The 19443-nt window shown below is 41.2% G+C and overlaps 1 protein-coding gene across 6 annotated transcripts in view; it reads left to right on the top strand.

Moving 5' to 3' along the window:
• camta1a (calmodulin binding transcription activator 1a) overlaps window positions 1–19443 on the top strand; it is a 412799-nt gene that overhangs the window by 148036 nt on the left and 245320 nt on the right. The window lies entirely within an intron of this gene.

Here is a 19443-nt window from a genome sequence, read left to right as displayed (position 1 = left end):
TAGTTTTATTTTCCCTTGTGCAATAATGGTATAGTAATAAAATAATTTAAGGGTTTTTACATATTGCTACCAGGAACTCCTACAAGTTGTCCTCATATGTATAATATGTATGAATACCATGGCACTTTTTTAAGTAATCTTATTGAGGTATGAAATTTAATTGTAAAATGTTTTGCTGATGCAACTTTTATTAATTTCAGTTGCTTGTGATGATGCACTACTCTTAAAATTATTTTCCTCTTGTTTTGTGCGAATATCAGACAACTGGGTTTATGACTCCTGGGATAAACTAGGGAAGTCAACATGTAAGGAAGGGCACAGTTACCGCTTGTTTTTCAAGTTCCCATCCCAAATGCACCGCAAGCGACTGTTCTATAAAGAACAAAGGGGGCCTTTCAAGACAGGGCCATGGTAGGTGTTTGCACGGCTGCAGAGTGGTGAGGTGTGATTGTATGGTGTTTGTATGACTGTGAATGATGGAGAGACAGCCACATGACAGGACTGAGCTGCGATCACAGCTCTGTTGAGGAGACAGCGATGGCAGAGTTTGGCCTGATGCCTGTCACTTTGTCTACACGTCTGCCTTTCTGGTCATAGAGTAGGTACACATACACACAGACACACTCAAACTTACCTGGATCACTTCTTAATGGGATCCTGTCTTTCAAGAGCACACACATATACACACACACACGCACACACACACACACAAACGCACGCACATGCGGACAACAAATTGGTGGTGGAGATACCACGGTGCAGTGATTTCAGCTTTGGTTCCACATCACCTCCTACTAATGGTGGTAATTAATTGATGAATGAGGTCAAATCGGAGATATCCAGGCACGTCTCAATTCGGTTACAACCCCATCTCATCCCAGCGCTCACCTCCCTGCCACCCCCCGAGTTGTTTTCTTAATGCGCAGTGCACCACATTCCCTCTGTGCTCATCTGCATAAGACCTTGGGATGAATGTTAACGATGTTTAATTAGACAAGACGTGGGATGGATGAGTGCATGGAGCCACTGAGGCCAGGGCAGTGCTGCCCCCAACTGGAGGAGACAACTCATAAAACACACGTAGGGACCTGCGGGCTCTCACCCACACGCACACTTGATGAACAATAAATGACCATTAAAAGGCCAAAAGGTACAGCTGAGCGTGCCCTTACACGTGATTGGTACGATCTGAGCTCCCCTCTCCATATTTCACCAACATCAAGGACATGGAGCCCTCATTGTTAATGCAGTATAAATGAAGCGTTTGTTAAAGCAATACATTTGTTGGATGTTATGTAGTGTTGGTGTGACTGCCCTTGATAGGAAATCTAATTAGCCAAACTTTTATTTCTCTCAGGCTTTCTGTCCGGAGTCAACTACATCGTGTAAAATTAATTGGCCCAAACTGTGACCATTCAACATTTATTGAAATTAAATTAATCTTCCTTACTTAGACCCCTGACTGTATTTAAAGAGCATTGTGCTTCCACCTTAATACTGGCTCAATGCTTTAATTGTAGCGATACCGTTCGGCATTATATGTCTCAAAATTACTCTCTTGGACTAATTAAACCTTAGCTTGTTAAAATTTCTCAAGCACGACTGGCTCACTGAAAATTGTAGCTGGAATCAATGCTAGGTAAGTGCAGTTGAAGCCATGCCTCGGGCCACCATGCCGGTCCCTCGTTCTTATCTAAGACGAGACAACTTTTTTTTTTTTTTTTTTTTTTTGCCCCGGTTCGCTTGGTGTAAACATTTCCACCACACTAATCTGTGAGTGAACATTAGACAGCAGCTTACTGCGGAGTAATCCAATAAATGATCAGCTTGCCGCTTTGACTGTGAAGCCATTGTGGAGATAAGGGGATGCAGATGTTTCTCGCTGGGTGCTCCCAGATGAGGTGTCATTATTCGGGCCCGGTCTCAGACCTGCTGTTTTCAGCCCGTCTCCTCTGCTGGCCGACTGGCTGTGGATTGGTGCGAAGGCACAATCGCCTGTGCGCTTCGTGTCTATTGGCCTTCGCTGTCTCCTTCAGGCTTGTGCTTATCTTGTGTTCGCGGCCAGACAGAGACACCTGCGAATGCAGCGGATTAGCAGGCTGCCTGGGGTAAGACATTCAATGCATTGCCCCAAGGATTCTGGGCTGAAAGCAGGTGGACTTATGTAGCTGAAGCAGACTCGACGGAGGTGTCTCAGAGCCTAGACAGAGATCAATGACTTCTCAAAGCTGCCACATAAAACATTCAATGAAGCAGTCATTTAGGAGACATGGGTAAACATGCTGTGATTACCACAGTGAAAAGAGGAGCGTTGTTCTTTTAGAAGTCCTGCTTTAACAATAACACGGCTGCTTGTTCTCCTTTGTGAGAGAGATGCTACGTTAAATCTCCGGTCTTAATTAATTTGGGGAGCGCATGGAGGGAGCGTTTGTCACCCCTGCTCCTGCCTGTTAGTGCTATTTGTCTCTGGGTGACCTTTGATTTCACACCGCATTGGTTTTTGCCTCTTATGGACAAGAAGTGTTTCTTTTTTTCTTTTTTTTTTTTTTCTTTTTTGCTGACAACAGAGGAAACCTTATCTTTTAAATAAGTAATTCCTCAAATGCTCTGTGAATTTCACCAGCAGCAAAAATATTGGGATTGCTGAAGAGGCAAGCACAGAAGCCCACTAGGGAAAACATCTCCTCTCTCCGTATGCTACAGCACCTTCGTCAAACTCTATTAAAAATTCTACAACATGGTGTTTGAACAAGGCCTGCCACACAATGGAATGTAGGTCTCAGTGTGAGTTTATATGAGCTTTTTGATTTGGGTTTTGCTCTGCGTGTGACTCAGAGGGCTCAGAACGGGTTGGTTTCTGCCTTTATGTGACATGGTAACCCAAGCCAGACCTTTTTGGCACCAGCCTGGGCCCTGTAGCTTTTGGACTTTGGAAAGGGAGCACTGAATGGGGTGATGGCTGGGGTGACTGAGAGGTGGGACAGCTGATGGAATTGCAAAGGGGATGGATATTTTGGCTCCGTGGGCTCTGGCTCAATGCTGGAGCAGCCTCCAGTTACGTTGATGCATGGCTATAAATTGTATTGTTCATTGGCTTCTGCTTGCTCCTTTCAGCAACCCAAGGGTTATTTATTTGTATGATTCCAAATAGATTTGGGCTGGTATGAGATTCTCTTGCTATGATAACCTTGAGTAAAAATATCACAGTATTGACACATACATTGAAAACTAAAGGGTATGAAAGGATTTATCTGTTTCCATTCGAACTGAGCAGAGACAATTAACCATACTGCTGCTAAAACAACACAACATAGTAATAATAATAATAATATTGGCATCCCACGTAATGGCTATTTTGATTTTAAAAAAATTATTCTGTCAAAACAAAACCCCATCAATCTAATGAAGTTTACCAGAATAAAACTTGTTCAGTTTGGGAGTAGTTTCAAATGCTTGTTGAGCCAGAAATTGTGCCCTTTTGCCATTGTCCTATTAAGAGGAACACAATAATTGGAGGCTGATAATTGTTGACTGGGTTTAGCTTCATGGTAGAAATGCTCCTGGTGCCTGCAGACTTTTTTTCAACTGTTTTACTGGTGCCCTTTAGGTTTCTACACAATAACCCTCTATTCTGATTCTGAAACAACCAAAGTTGTCTTTGTGCAAAACAAAAAACAAAAAAAACTAGAAGTATGGTAATCTGCTTTTTAACAAAGCTTGCCACCAGTGCGCAGCAACACAGCATAGTGATACAAGGAGTACATACATTCTGTGATTTAATTAGCACATCAGATATTCTGGTCACTTCAGCATTTTCTCTGGAAACTAATTTTAAGGATATTAAACGTGGAATCTTTAGTTCTAAAATACGTTTTGAAATCAGGATATACATCTTCACAAAAATGTTGTTCCCTTCTATCCTTCATAGCTGCCTCAGGTTTTATGGATTCGTCAAAGTGTAGCAACCATTCCTCTGAGATTTTGCTCCACATTAACATCACATCACAAAGTTTTGTTCCCTGTATGTCCATGACACAGATGTCTCGTTCTAGTACATCAGGAGCTCTATTGTATTGAGATCTACTGACTGTGGACCCCTTTGGAGTACTGTGAATTCATTACCATGTTATTGAAGACAGCTTGAAATGATTTGACCTTTAATAAAATGCTGCTGGAAATAACCACCTGAAGAGGGCTACGGTGTGGTCATTAAGGGATGGACATGACCAGCAGCAACAGTAAGGTAGGCTGAGTTGGTGCTAAAGGCAAAGCAAGTTTATTTGTACAGCAGCAAAATCGTTCAAATTGCTATACATGATGAGTACATAAAAATGAGAACATCACAGTGTGCAATAAAGGAAAGTTTAGCCATTTTAGTTTTCTTTTATATAGCACTTTGTGATCAATGCTTTTTATAAAGCACCTTTTATCAGAAAAAGTTAGCTTACTAAAAGGTTCAATGTGTACCACGAAAATACCCTTATACAAGTACATCACCATCACCTGAATCCCTGCAGTTTGAGTTTTATGTTCCATACTTAACAGGAGCGGTATCTGGTTCGGGCCTGTGCTTTTGCAGACCATCTGCTTCAAGGTTGAGCTTTCAAGAATGGTTCCATATTCCTTGGCTGTAATGACTGGTTACTTTCTGTCATCTTGAATTCAGTCTGCCCACTCTCTCCTCACCTCTTGACACCTACAAGGCAGGTTTGTCCACTCAATGGCCAGTCACTGGATATATTCTCTTTTTTTTGGGACCATTCTCTATAAACGGTTGTATGTGAACATCCCAGTGGATCAGCAGTTCTTGGAAAACTCAGACCAGCAAGTCTGACACCAACAATCACGGCATGTTCAATGATCACTTAAAAAAAGTCCTTTCTTTCCTAGTCTGATGCTCCGTTTGTGCTTCAGCAAAACGTTTTCACTAAATCCAGTTGTCATTGTGTTGTTGCCATGTGATCGGCTGACTCGCCATTTGTGTTAACAAGCAATTCAACCTGTGTACAATAGAAAGTAAGTGACTATTCTTTTGTACCTTTACACTGGTAACCAGCCCATGCCAACTTCTAAGATATCTCTGAAGGGTTTGCAAAAGAAAGAAAATATATCTATAAGAGAATTAAGCTCATTTGAAAAAGTATATCGGCTAAACTGTGATAAAATTCCTCCATTTTTGTCTAAATGTCACTGAGCACCTTTTCTTGGGAACCTGCGTGGATAACACCTCGCTCAATGGCTGCCTGCTGCTTGGTAGCAGCTCCGCTTGTTTGAGATAGAAGTGATGCCGTGGGCCTTTTGTCCAACTCTGACACGGTTGTTCGGACACCTTTGTTCTGGGAGGAGAGGCCCATTCATGGCGTGCCCGGGGAACAAATTGAATCTGGTTGACAATTAATAGCCATGCGGCATGTTTAATTAAGAGCATGCAGCCAGCGAGAGACGTGTGGGAGATAAACAGAGGAGAGGTGCTGAGAGCCAGATTGGGCTCACAAAAGGAGCAGGACATCGGAGTGTCTGGTTGATCGATCTCTGACCGTCTGCGAGTGCAGCCTTCACAAAGAGCAGCCCCTCTCAACGGGCCGAACTTTCAGAGGGGAGAGATGTGAGAGAGACTGAAAGTGTGTAAGAGGCAGATGGCAGTATGCAGATAGAAGGAGAAAAGTTAAGGGAAGTTTGCTTTGTCGGGGGGGGGGAAAGAGCAATGGGGAAATCTATGGAGCTGCGCTCTGGAGATCCACTTCAGCTTTTTCTAATGTCAGTTTAGTAAAAATGTCATTGAATGTGATTATTGCTCGTGTTGAGTGCCCATTGACTGCATCTTAGGTGGATTGTTAGCGTAATGTATGTGTCTGGCGTGAGGAAATGTGAACGCTGGCTTTTGCCGGTCGGTTCGGCTTCAGGCATCCGTGACCTTCACAGTCCCATATTTCCGTTATTGTAATGTCAACACAAAGCGGCAGAGAGTCGAGAGGGAGGGAGGGAGGCAGAGTACTTGACAGCTTGTCTGATAGGCCAAACAATACAGCCATGGTCAGGCGATGCTTTGGACAGATCGCTACACACACGCAACACGCTCATCTGCTCACGCTCACTTCAATTAAAGAAAAGTCCTCTCTCTGAACTAACAATCACATAAGTCGGAGCGATGGCAGCAGCTGAGGGGAGATAAAATGAAAGCTGTTCATGCGAGGATTTGACTGGTATTCTATCGTGTGAGCGTCTGCGCTTGCGGTTACTGGTCATACGTGAATATGTTTGCTCTGCTGAGGTGCGTGCGCTGCCAGGCAAACCGAGAGATGACAGGAACAGAGCAGGGAGCCGCAGGAATGTAAGTTGTTCATTGGCTGAATTAAAGGGTTACACGCCTGTGCGCGTGTTTTCCTGCTGGACTAACTGTGTGCAGGACGTAGCAGAAGAGGATAAAAGCACGAGTCTGACAGACAAAGGGTGATCCTTTCATGCTGACAAGTTGTTCGGGAAATGAAAGAGTTTCTGCTGGCTAATTGGCCTGAGCGGGGATGTGGTCATCTCTCTGGTGAAAATTTCAGACTTCTCCTGTATTCATGTCTTTTTTCCCCTTCCTGCAAGAGCTCAGCGTGTCACTCTTTGTGGATGGACAGGACAGTTATAATTATGCTGTGCCTGGTGGAAGTACATTTATGTAACATACTAGCTCAAACAGCAATGTGTATTTAGGTGTTCACACAAAGCATCAACACAAAGTAGTACATTGTTGGGAAGTGAAAGAAAAATTAAACGAGGTTTCATTTGATCATTTGATCTTTTCCTGCAAATTTGAAAAGTGTGTTGCACTTTTGTATTTAACCTTCCTGATGCAGTATTTTGTTGAACCTCATTTTGCCGCAATTGTCTCACAGGTAAAAGCTAAAAGTCTCAGTTTCTGATTTTTTTCCCCCCTGGATTTGGCTTCATTCATCTTCCTAAAACATCTGATCAGTTTCTCTGTCCCTGTTGAAGGGAAGCATCAGCATGAACCGCCATCGCCTTGTCTTATGGTTCGAGTGGTTTGCTCAGTACAATGTAACATTGGTTTTCCACTAGGCATCGTAGGCATGGGCAATAATAATACCGTTTTTTTATTTTATTTTATTTATTTTTTATTGTTTTTATCGTCATAACAGCCTTGCTTTATTTTGATGATGATAAATTTAACATAATTATGTTTAGAAACTCCAAAACTTGAAATACTGTCAGTATCATAACTTTTACTGTATTTATACTCCACAACTTCCACAACTTCCCCACTGTGGGACAATAAAGGATATTTATATTTCCCATTGTTGCTGAAGTCAGCAATAAATATCAATAAAATTAAAAAATATGGTTGAATGCAGTTATTGTTTGGCATTTAGCAATAAAATATACCTACTTAATTTTACTGGTGTTCTGGTGTAGATTATTCAGTAAGTTGTTCTGTGTTGATTTTTTTTAATTTGTTTTTGTTTATGTTTACAAGAAATTTATTTTTGATTGTGTGGTTGTGACTGCATTGGGATGCCGTCACAGCCACACAATCTGTTGCCAGAACATAACTTACTACTTTTATTATTTTTGCCATAACTACTTATAGATGTTGTGATACATAAAAAAGGTCAGAGTAACTTTTTCCCCAGGTTTTCTGTTTTACCCCTCAAGACTTGTGACAAGCGAGTCTCGGCAAGGCCCAATTTGTCAAACATATGACTCATAGTCGTCCTGTCAAAATACATCTACTTTAGAGTTTAGAGTTATCAACGTCCTCTTAGCGTTTTCTCTTTCTACTGCTTATTTTGCTTGACCTGCCGGGTAGACGTCCAGATTTTACAAGGCTTGCAGTTTCATCATATTCTCTTTATTTTTGAATGATAGATTGATTGATTTTCTGTGAGATACTCAGCGTTGGATCGAATGTTTTGGCTTTGCCTTTCTTTAAGCTGCTCCACAACTCTATCCTTGCCCTGTGTGTTAGCATGGTAACTTGTGACTGTGTTTTATGTAAGGGTATTAGAGCAAAAAAGGAGGCGAATGAAGTTTGAGGACAGAGGTGGAGGGTTCATGCATCAGAAAAAAGCAATTATGCAACACTTTCCATATTTGTTCAGCTAAAATGAAAAGAGAGAAAAACAAAACATGTATTATTTTCTCTTGTTTTCTCAAATAACCTGCCGATTAAAATACATTGAAGTTTGTGGTTTTAATGTAACAAAATGACAAGCAGTTCAACAGGTATGAATACTTTTGCAAATCAGTGTTTCGTCTCCCATAGCTAAGATATTAATGCTGATTAGGCAAATCTTATTTAGCACTTTTATGCATAAAATACCTCAGCGGGATTTTATTTCTTGGATTTCCTCTTATCTACCTCTTTTGTCTTCCCCAGCTCTCTATTCTCCCTACCTATCACCATTTTTCCAAGACCTACTTCATCATTTTTGCATTTATCTGTGATTTCTTCATGTGATGCCAGCGAGAGACCGGAGAGAATTGAGGATTTTTGTCTGCACATCGCCCAAACGCCACGCAGCGCGCTTCAAACTCATAAGCGCATTCTTGTCACAGAAGCCAAGAGCTTGCACATGTACTCGTGCTCTTGTGCACAGTAACAGATATCTGCAGTTCTGGAGATTGACCTGTAGGTGGTTCCGGTTGGGGAGGGTTCTTGGATTAAAAGTCAAAATTGCTTTCATGCAAGGGTGCCCTGCTCATTTGGCTGCAGTGAATAGTGCAATTCAAAGGATAATGCCAGCATTAATTGATTTTAGAGCCTGAAATAAATAGGCTTTCAGAACCACACAAGGCTGAATCCTGTGTGTTGAATGTGGGAAAATCTGAGCTCCACTCTTCTGCCTTTGCATCAGTCTAGAATGAGCATTAAAATGAAAGCTGTGACATCAGGTGATTGATAAGCGATGTGTTGACCTTCTGAAACCCACTATCACTTGATTCATGCATAAATGTGCCTCTCCATGACTTTTGGGAACATTTTGGCTATATTTGACTTTAGATTCCCACAATGTCTCTTTCTCTGAAAAGAATAATACATTAATCATATTTTGTGACATTTAATGCTTCTCTTTGGATTTTAGCTGTGAGACCGTTTTCAAAGGGAGAATAAGAAAGGCAAAAATGTACCGTTTATAGCCGCGCTCCTTCAAACACTGAAATTGTAATAGGAATCAAACAGACCATCTAGCTGTTGGCTGTTCAATCAGACATGGCACTTCCAATATCGGCTGTCTACCAAAATAAAAGCACACGTCAGATAAAAAGACATATAGGAAAGAATTGGAAATCGAGGAGACGCATGTTGTAATTTTGACTCCTCCCGCGGCGCTTCTGTCCTCTGGCGAACAGTTTAGACGGAAGAAAAGTTGGGAAACGGAGGCGACGAAACAGCCCGGAGTCTTGGTAGCGAGGTTGTGGGGAGTTCATGATCACACAGACTTGGCCACCCTCTGCTCTCCTTGGTTTGGCTGTCAACAGAGCTAAACACCCATCCAGCTGCATAGCTGATGAAAAGGACGTGCAGCGCAGGCACAAGAGGTCAGGCAGCCCTGGGCCATCAGGAGCAAGGCTGGACACCGTGTGCTAACGCAATATAGTAAAGCCCTTTATGGGATTTTTCTCCTTTTTGAGGAACGCCGTACTTTATATTCCTGTCGATACTACAGCACGTCTCAGAGACGTGTTAGAGGTTAGAGACCTTCGAAAATAGAGGGAGAGAAAGAAGAGTAAAAAAAATGATAGTGCAATCATCACTGTACATACGGCTGTCACGGATACAATGGGTGGTCCCATATGGGTCCTGTGCATAGTAACAAACACTGAGTTACAACACGCCTTAATCATGGCTGACAAGAAGATGGATGTATTTCATCTTAGTCAACTTTATGATGACTCCTCACTCAGTGTACATGGCTGCTGATTTATTCTTATTCACACTTATGAGTTTTCAAAGTTGATGTTGTACTCAAAGTTTTTGAAAAAAAAAAAAAACATCATAGACAGAAGCCATGGCATTAAAGTCGGCTCTTTTGGCTGATCTGTGTCTTATTCTCTAATCTTTCCCAACAGCATGACGTGGCAACTTTCTCATTTAGTGAAATAAAAGAAACGTACATTAAATCCAAGTATCAGGAGCACTAAAATGCATTGATTCGTTATTTTTTTATTTGTTTGTGTTTCTAAGACACTTAATCATAGTGATGTTCACCCTAGAATATTTTTTTATGTATAAAAACAGTTAGTGAATCCTGAATCATCTCATCCTGGTACATGTCCCTGCACCTCAACTAATAGGTTGGGGAATATTTAAAAAGACATAATTTTTAAGAGTATTATAAAAAAAACAGTGAACAGGTCCATGGCAACTCTGTAGGAGCTGCAGAGGTCCACAGCTCAGGTATTACTGTTGTAATACTGACAGATTCTCAGTATTAATTAAAATAGATTATAAATGAACTGAACTTATATAGAGCTCTTCTAGTCATTTTTGTACACTCTAATTCACCCGGCCACACTCACAACGCTCTTGTACACCAATATGTGAATCAGTTGGGACTTTCGGTTAAGTGACCAACATATTCTCATACTATGGTAGGAAAATCTGGGATCAAACCCACATTTTAATACTCCGCCCACTCCGTCCCAGCAGCCTCACATTAGCAAGAAGAAGACCGATGTTGACAGAAAGCCATGATAAATCCCAAACACGTGAAAGAAAGTGCTCTGGTCAGATAAAACCATGATTGAAATTTGTGGCCTAATGCAGAACTTCAGCTACGGTTGAGTGGGTCATCTTGCGATTCAAATGAATTGCTATTTTTTCTCAACGATGTTCTTTCTTTTTGACTTCTCTCACAAATGACAGAAAATGCCTGCAGTCAATATAACAGGCTGATGTTGATCTACCTCCCGCAAACAAAACACATTTATTTCCAACAACAACCTTCCCAAATTAAACCGCTCCCCTGCTATTGCTGTCACTGCTGCAAATACTTGTTCTAGCATATATAGCATAAAGAAGCAGTACAGTAAACACAGCAGAGCAGCTGCTGTAGCTAACATTGATTGTGGGAGCAGGGAGGTGTTGAGAAGTGAGATGAGTCCTCCACCCATGAGAATGCCTTGTTTTTTTTTTTTTTTGTTTTGTTTTTTTTATCAGACCAGTCTTATGACCAGCATGCCAAGCAGAAAGGTGAAGATAAGCATTGACCAGCTACTGGAAGGCATCACTATCCAGAATCGATGCCAGATTGATCCCAAAACTATGTATAATGTAGGCCAGAGGATGGTTTGTTTTGCGCCTTCCATGTTTTGTAATGCTAGAGAAAGCAGGACTGCAGGCGATCGAAGGGCACACAGCGAGTCGGACAAACAGAGCCATGTTGCTTCAGACTGCTCCCACCATATGGCCAAGACTTCAGGATAAAGATGTGGATGTATAGTGGAGAGCTGCAGCGCTGGCCATGTTTATTGGCACACCATTAAGGATATGTAAAACGTCTTACAAGTAATTCATCTTTTATTGCAGTGGCATAATCATACACACATTTTTTTTTCTTTTAGTCCAGCCTTTATAGTCAATAAATTTATTCCAATTCAGTGTTATAAATTAATAAATCAATATTGTCTGATGAAAAAAAATAAGATTGTCCGACATCTTGACCTCTAACCCTGCAAATGTGTTGCTTTAAAAAAAAAAGAAGTGAAAACCGCAGGGATGTACGGTGTGACAAATGCTGCATTAGAGATGAACAGGGGTTTGAACTCGCAACCCTCTGAGCCGCTGCCACCCGAGAGTTTGACCAGATTTATATCGAACGTTTTTTCAATAAGAGCACAGCCCACGTCCACTGTTCAGTACAGCAGAGGAACTGTGTTACTGTGGGACATCAGTTGTGAATCATACTATGAGCATGTTAGAAAATACCACGAGGTGTTTAAAAAAATCCGGTGTGCTCTGCCAGAAAACTGAAAAAGAGTCATCACTGGGTATCAGCAGGATATTAATTCAAAACATATGGCCAGTCGACACAGATTATTCCCCAGGCAGAAAATAAACCTTCATCCATGGACACCTTACTCCTAAAACCTAAGTCCTATTAGGATGATCTAGGGGCAGGCATTTGTCATACTGTTTATTAATTATTATGGTAAGAATTTAATTTATAATTGTCATGATAAATTCCGATTTAGTGATGTTTAAAAAAAAACATCAAACCTGTCCGAAATGTCAGTTTTACCATTTCCTCCACTGTTTGTTCAATGACAGCATCATTACATAGCAATATATTTGAAAGTATGACTAAATGCATTTTCTGTGAGCAATTTATTGATACAAATCATGTTTCTTTATGTGAAAGTTTTAAAATTGGCCATTCATTGAAGGTGTGCCTCATAGTGCAGAAAATACGGTAACTTAAACCACCCACCATTTGGAGGGTCTAGGAAAATTGTGCAAAGAAAGGTCAAAGCTCTTTCTGTCTCAATGCTCCAATATTATGTTATTATTGGAGAAAACTAAATGCTGTCTTTCTATGTTGCACAAACTATTTGAAACAGGGGTACAAATAATTGTAAAAGTGGTGATTTTTGTTAAAAAAAAATATATTTTTTTTACTATTTTTCCCCTCTAAAATGTTCTTATACTATCACATAATTTACTGAGAAATTATATCAAAACCTTTTCACACATCCATACTTAAGGTCCAGATAAATGTGAACGGTGTTGTCCAATGAATGTAAATATAATTTTTATCTTGATATCAATGCCCTTATAGATTTATCCAATCATCATTATCCCCGACCCCCCAACTCATCAGCTGTCACAATGCAGGATGGCCTACCGGTTATATGGAAGACGGTGCACAACAACTCTTTCTCTCTTCACAGTGGAGTAACAGAGTGGACACAGTGTGACTTCCACTCCTCCCTGTCAGGAGGGAGGCCCCATGCATATCCTTATGAGCAGCATGGTGTAGAGGGCATATTTTTAACCCAGCACAGGGACTCGTAGAATAGCCTCATTCCTCTCCACCAGATGCCAAGTGCATCTGTCAACAGGAAACTCTATTGTAGCTTACTTTCACTTTCCAAACTTTCTCACTTTGACTCTCCCTCTCTCCTGCCTCGTCTCCATTAAGTTGCCTCTTTTCGCCTACCCTGACCATTTGTCTTCATAGTGAATCCTCTGCATCCCCTATAACACGTATTCAGACTGTCTTTAAGGCTAGCTGCAGGTTACAGGTGGCTGGAATTTCCGCCCGTCTATCTGGATGCTTTCTCGGTCGTAAAAAAAAAAAAAAAAAAAAAAGGGAAATATGACCATACGAGATTGCGAAGATATGGTGTGTGATACATCATTGCCTGTGCATTAAGAATTCATGAAGTATAAACAAAAAAAAAACGAGCCATAATATTCAACCTAGGTGCTTTTGCTTGCAGAATCGAACCAAAGCACACTTTCTCTAATCACTGTGCCGTCACACTTCTACTGTTTTAAATCCATTTTTATTGTCATGGGGGGAAGAAAAAAAAAAAAAACATTCAATCTTTTTTCCTCTTCTCTCCTTTTTGATTATCTTCTCCATTTTCAGTAACTCCCCAACCCTCCTCCTTCATCCTCTTCTCCTCTGCTCATCTCCATCTGTGTCTAATTGCATTAGTTTTTTGTGTGTGTGTGTGTGTGTGTGTGTGGGACTGTAATCTCGTGATTGCCTGGTGCTTCAGCAAACCCCTCTGCCCTCCCCAAACACATCACAAGTCCATTTGTGCCTGGCCCTGGTAAGGTTGGTTTCCTGGGCTGCCCTGGAGGAAATATCAGATGACCTGGCACTCGACAGTAAAAACCCAGGTCATAAGGGAGGGCTCCTCTCACTGTATCCCTCCTTTGCTCGCCTCCCCACCCCTCCTCCCTACAACCCCTCCCTTTCTCCTCCACTTCCTGCTTTCAAGTGCAGGGCAAGGTCAAAGCTTTGAGGATGCATTCCCCAGACTTCACCACAAGGCAGGCTGGAGGCGCTGTGCTCTGCTCAGACTTTCCCTCCATCTATTCCTTCACATTACTCTGCTCTCTCATATTCATTTCATTAGCTCGAGCTTTTACTGCAATCAATACTGTTTCTAAACTTAGTTCTTCTAATATGGCTATTTATTAAGTGCGTTTTCATTAGTGTCACTGGAGGACCAATATAACTGGAACAATACTGTAATGGGCAAACATATGTTTTTAGAGTTAAATTATTTTCTTCCTCTGGTGGAGTGATGAAGACTGACTGCAGCCGACTTTGTAAGGAATGATTCATTGTGCTTTGTTAGTTTTTTTTTTTTTTTTTATTAATTGTTCCCTTAAATTGTAAAGTTAGGAAACGGGTACATCTCAATTAATCGGAATACAAAAGTGAAAATACCACACACTGTTGTGTAAATACTTTAAATCCAGAGTATTACATTTAAATTATGTTTTTTTTTTATTCTAACTGTTTTTCTTCTTGTAAAATTAGAATATAACAAGGACCAACACATTTTTAATACATGCCAACCTACTGAAAACTGTGTTCTGTACTTTACAGTATGTGTTCAATAAAGGGTTGGGGTTCCTTTAGCCTAAATCACAGCGTCCTGCATGGAGGCCATCAGCCTGCTGAGGCCTTATGTAACCTGGGTTCCTTTAATAGCTCTTTTTACCTCGTCTCCATTGTCCCTTCTGGTGTCTCTCGTCTTCCTCGTGACAATACTGCTTTGATTCTCTGTGGGGTTTAGGTCAGGAAAGTTCACTGGCCAGTCAAGCAGAATGATACCACGGTCATTGAAACCAGTATTGGTACTTTTGCCAGTGTGGACGGAGGCAGAGTCCTGCTGGAAACTCTGCTGTCAGCAGAGAGAAGCAAGCGGTACCCTACAATTTCCAGATAGACCACTGTGTTGACTTTGGTCTTGATGAAACAAAGTGGAATAGATGACTTGACTCCCCAAGTCGTCACTGACCGGAAACTTCAGACTGGACTTCAACCAAACTCTGGGACCTCGGTTTGCAAATGCAAAACTTAAAAGAGGGCTTTGAAGCACTGAGGAAAATCCATTGCTTTTTTCTTCTTAGTCCAGGTGAGACCCTTCTGATGTCTTTGCCAAAATCTTGAATGGATATTGCCTCACTACCTTCTCCCATGTTTTCCTCTCAGTTAATTTTCCATTAGAGCACTTTATGAACAGCCAGCTTCTTTAGCAATGACCTTTTGTGACTTGCCTTCCTTAGATGGATGACGTCAGCAACTTCCTGCTGGACAATGGCCAAGTCATAATAGTTTTTGGCTAATTATGCTGGTTTTATTTATATTCAAATTATTATTATTACCTTTAAGATCAAATAATCAAAATTAACAGAAGAAAACTTGAAATATTTATCACTATGTTTTTAAATGGAATTACTATTCAGTGTTATTCTAAATTACTGACAGACAGCTGTAAGTGCGTCACGTTTAAAACAAGGTTGAAAATGTCCTTTCAAATTCCGAGTTGCTTTCACTTTGTTGTTTTGCTCGACTCCAAGGCCCAACTTGCAGAAGGAAAGCAGAAACATTATGGATGGTGTTTAGAGACAGGTGTCTGATCTGTCCAGATAATGCCAAAAGACTCATCTCTCGCCATCTAATGGCATAGTGACGGTTGTTTCTAGGGATCAGGCTTGTCATCCAATTGCTGAGGCGTTGCTCCTCTCAGCACCTCTCTTTGTTGTTACATAAATCAAAGTTGGTGCTGATAGAACTAGAGAACACTCTGGTCATCCAGGGACTGTAAATCTGCATCGGAATGTATCCATCAAACCAGAACCGCATTTTTTCCCCTCACTGACGTTTTTTGAGGTCTGAAGTGCACAGACTTTGGAAAATTCATCGGATCAGACTCAGGAGCAGTTTCTGCTGAAGTCATCGTGAAACCTAATAATATTAGGACGTAGGATGAACTGAAACATGCATGTTTTCCTGAAAGTTTATTGGCCTCCGCTCCTAGCATCCTGACTTGATGCAAAGACATAAAATGGGGATGAATATTTCAGTGTCATTTCTGATTTCAAATAGGTAGACGCTTCAAAGATGATTTTCTCTGGAGGAAATGTTGTACCTTCAGAGTGGAAATATCATTTGAAAAGCAAGACAGTAAAAGCCAGTCATCTCGGAACGGAAATTTTCTCACGGTGGCTTTCCTTTTCACCTCTGCGTTTATGGGAAAGAGACACTTCCTCGAGTGGAGTAGTCGTGTGCGTGTGTGCGTGTTGCATATGAGAACAGAGAACATGTTGATGAGCGCAGGAGTGACAGCTCCTGAAAGCATGTTAATGAAGTGCCATGCACAGACAGGTAACCAGTAATCAGACCTTGTGGTTCTGGCATGGCAGACAGAAGAACAAACACGCGCACCTCCACGTCTCCATCAGCTCTGAAACTGCTCCGTCATGTTCAGACGCGGCCGCCGCTGCTAACAGAGTGTCGCAGCTTTTGCCGAGACAAAAGAAACAAATGAGACGGCTCACTTACAACAAATAGTTTCGGGTTGTCGTCTCCCCGGGAAAATGAAAGGCCCCCGTTTCTTGCAAACCACCTTGTCAATTGGACCAGCTAGTGTCTCTGCTTCTGTTTTGCCGCAAGCTTATGTTGATTTCGTCTTCATGTAGATCTGCTTTGCATGGGAGTTTGCCTTAATTTGCGTTGTGGAGAACAACACCTGGAGATAAAGCTTTAGTGAGGATCATGTCAGAGGGGAGGACTGAGGCGTAACGAGACGAAGTTCAAACAATCTTACATGAGGTGGATTCTAACTTTAAGGGCCAAGTGAGGTAGGAGGTGTGTGTTCAGAGAGCCTTCACTGAATATCTCCCCAGCGACGGAGAGCAGACTAGAGGCAGCGAGGTCAGCAGATAGAGTTCAGAGCCCACTGACGGCAGCTGCTTTGACTTTGATGCACCATCAGTGTTCGGCGTGCTGCTTACGCATTTCCCCCCGCCTCCCCACCTTCTGCGCTAACCCTCAAGCGTGTTTGCTCAACCTGAACGCGCGCTAGCCTCTCATAACGCCGCCCCATGCAAACTTTGTCTCCTTGCAGCTGTTTAATGGCTGCACGTCTGTTTTTGTTTGTTTCCTCGCCATAAGATTATTGCACCTTTATGGCTGGTCGGGGGCTTGGAATAATCCCTGGCATCTGTTCAGATAGGGAGGGGGGGAGCAGAAAGCCGGAGGTAGAGGTGTACTTTTTTTGTAGTTTGTAGTTGTTTTGTTTGGACTCTTCCTAATACGAGGCCATGTGGCCCTGTATATTATCGTTGTCCACTGAGACAGAAGCTCTGGCTCAATTTTAAAGACGAGAGTGATGAAAAGGCTGGGTGCTCAGAGGCGCAGAGGTCACTGAACGAGTTTCTTGTTGCCATTTATCCCTCCCAAAATGAGCGCAGGGGAAGAAAAGGAATTCATTTGATCGCCGATGTAATTTAGTTAAAAACACAAGGAGGAAAGTGGTGTTACTATTAGTTAATTAGCAGTACCCGCTTATCCTTACCAAATTCACACATTCCCCATGCATTTTTATACTTTCTCTGTCAGTAAAGTAGTCGTGCTTTTCTTTTTTTTTGTTTTTTAATTTCCAGTGTCTCATTGCTTTTTTCACTGTTAAATTACAGAAGTTACAAAGCGGAAGAGCAGCCCCTTCCCCTTCCTATCTTTTCTCTTAAGTCTCTTTATTCTTGTCATGGCCTGGGTGCCTCTGGTCGTTAGGCCAGGAGAACAGGAAGTTAATCAGCGCTGCATTATCTCACAGCCTGCTCCTGGAGGCAACAGTACCAGTCATGCTACCACCCCCTCTTCATCTGGGACGTCTGCCAGCCTGGGAACCCCTCACACCGCAACATCCTGCAGCATCCCCACGGGCTATCGCGAGCCGGCTGAGTCTGTGCCAGGTCACACTTGTGGCACGCCATCGATGAGCCAATAACAACCCTTTGCAGTGGTGCATACCTAAGTATTTTGGAAAATGGAGGTCTTAGAGAGTCTCAGGGTTTCCATAAAGCAATTTGGATTTTGTGTGTTTCACTGAAGTTGATTTTTCTGCTTTTTTCCAAATAGTACTTAATTTTTTTTTATTATTATTTGCTAATAAATATGGACATATGTTTTGTGACATAAGTCAATTATCTTGAAGATTTAGATTAATCATCTGCTATCATTATACATATACAGTAGATAAATACAATTAATTTAATTTTGTGGCACACTCCCTACAAAGAATATTTTCTTACACTCCCTGTAAGAAAATATTCCCTTACACTGAAAGTGAGTTATGACGCTGAAGTTGGTGAATATTATTTGTTCCAAAACATTATTTTTTTAAGGGATGTGGATTGCATTTCTTCATCTTTTGTCAAAATCTAGAATATTTAACCAACTGCATTTTCTACACTGCAAAACACAGTTCAACATTTATGAAGCATTTTTTCTGTTCATCAAAGCAGAAAAATATTTATTTCAATAATGTTTTTTTTTGTTTTGTTTTTTTTATGAGGAACCACTTAAATTGATTGCTCTAAATCTGCTCTAAATTATTTTCATGTTTGATTTTTGAAAGTAAAAAATATATATAGTCATCACAGCACTTATCTATGACTCAGTTCTAAATATGATGTCCTTTTCATCTTAGGTTGCATAACCAAGCGTTTTCCTGTTTTGAAGTTGGAGAAAACGTGACGACATGGCAAACAATTTAAAGCCTAATATGGTCAAAAAAGGAAATATACTTCTGTCAGTCAACCATAAATCCAAGCATTTATGAAGCTTCTTACTTCTGCTCGGGCCTTAAACCAGCAATTTCTGATACATCAATTTAAAAAAAATAATAAAATCTTTCAATCATGCATTCATAAATTCACATTCCAATTACTGCTGTATTCAGAGAGCAGGGTTAGATGCAAAGTTGACACATTAAGGCCCAAACTTAAATTTGAAAGAGTTACCGTCTACTTGTGAGGTTTGACTAATCCAGCCTCATTAGTAAACACTTAGGATCCTATTACTCAGTGAAGTGTAAATGTTCTTTATTGTTTGTGTGGACAACTTTGCCTCAGATGTGGAGCTCATTCAAGCAAAAATATACATTCTTAATAAATTAGAAAACAATGTTTTTGTGCAAGAGGGCATCGAGAATGCTGTTGTATCTTACTTTCTGTAAGAGTCAGTCAAACGTTCCAGTGCAGATTGAATTGCTGGCTGTCACTAGTAACCATTAGGTTGTCAACCATTATTTAAAGTTCCCTTATTTCTGCCTATTAGTTTTGGTGGGAAAATGGCTGGGTATGGCCTTGCGTGTTCTTTCCTTGCACTCAGACGGATGCAGTGGGCAGGATGAGGTTGGAATCATGAAAGTGTTTGAAGTCTCTCTATTTATGCCAGTGGCAGT

The sequence above is a fragment of the Poecilia formosa genome, unplaced genomic scaffold (genome assembly GCF_000485575.1).
Source record: "Poecilia formosa unplaced genomic scaffold, Poecilia_formosa-5.1.2 Scaffold120, whole genome shotgun sequence".
NCBI lineage: Eukaryota > Metazoa > Chordata > Actinopteri > Cyprinodontiformes > Poeciliidae > Poecilia > Poecilia formosa.
Note: the sequence above shows the minus strand (reverse complement) of the source record. Positions and strands in the feature narration are given on the sequence as shown.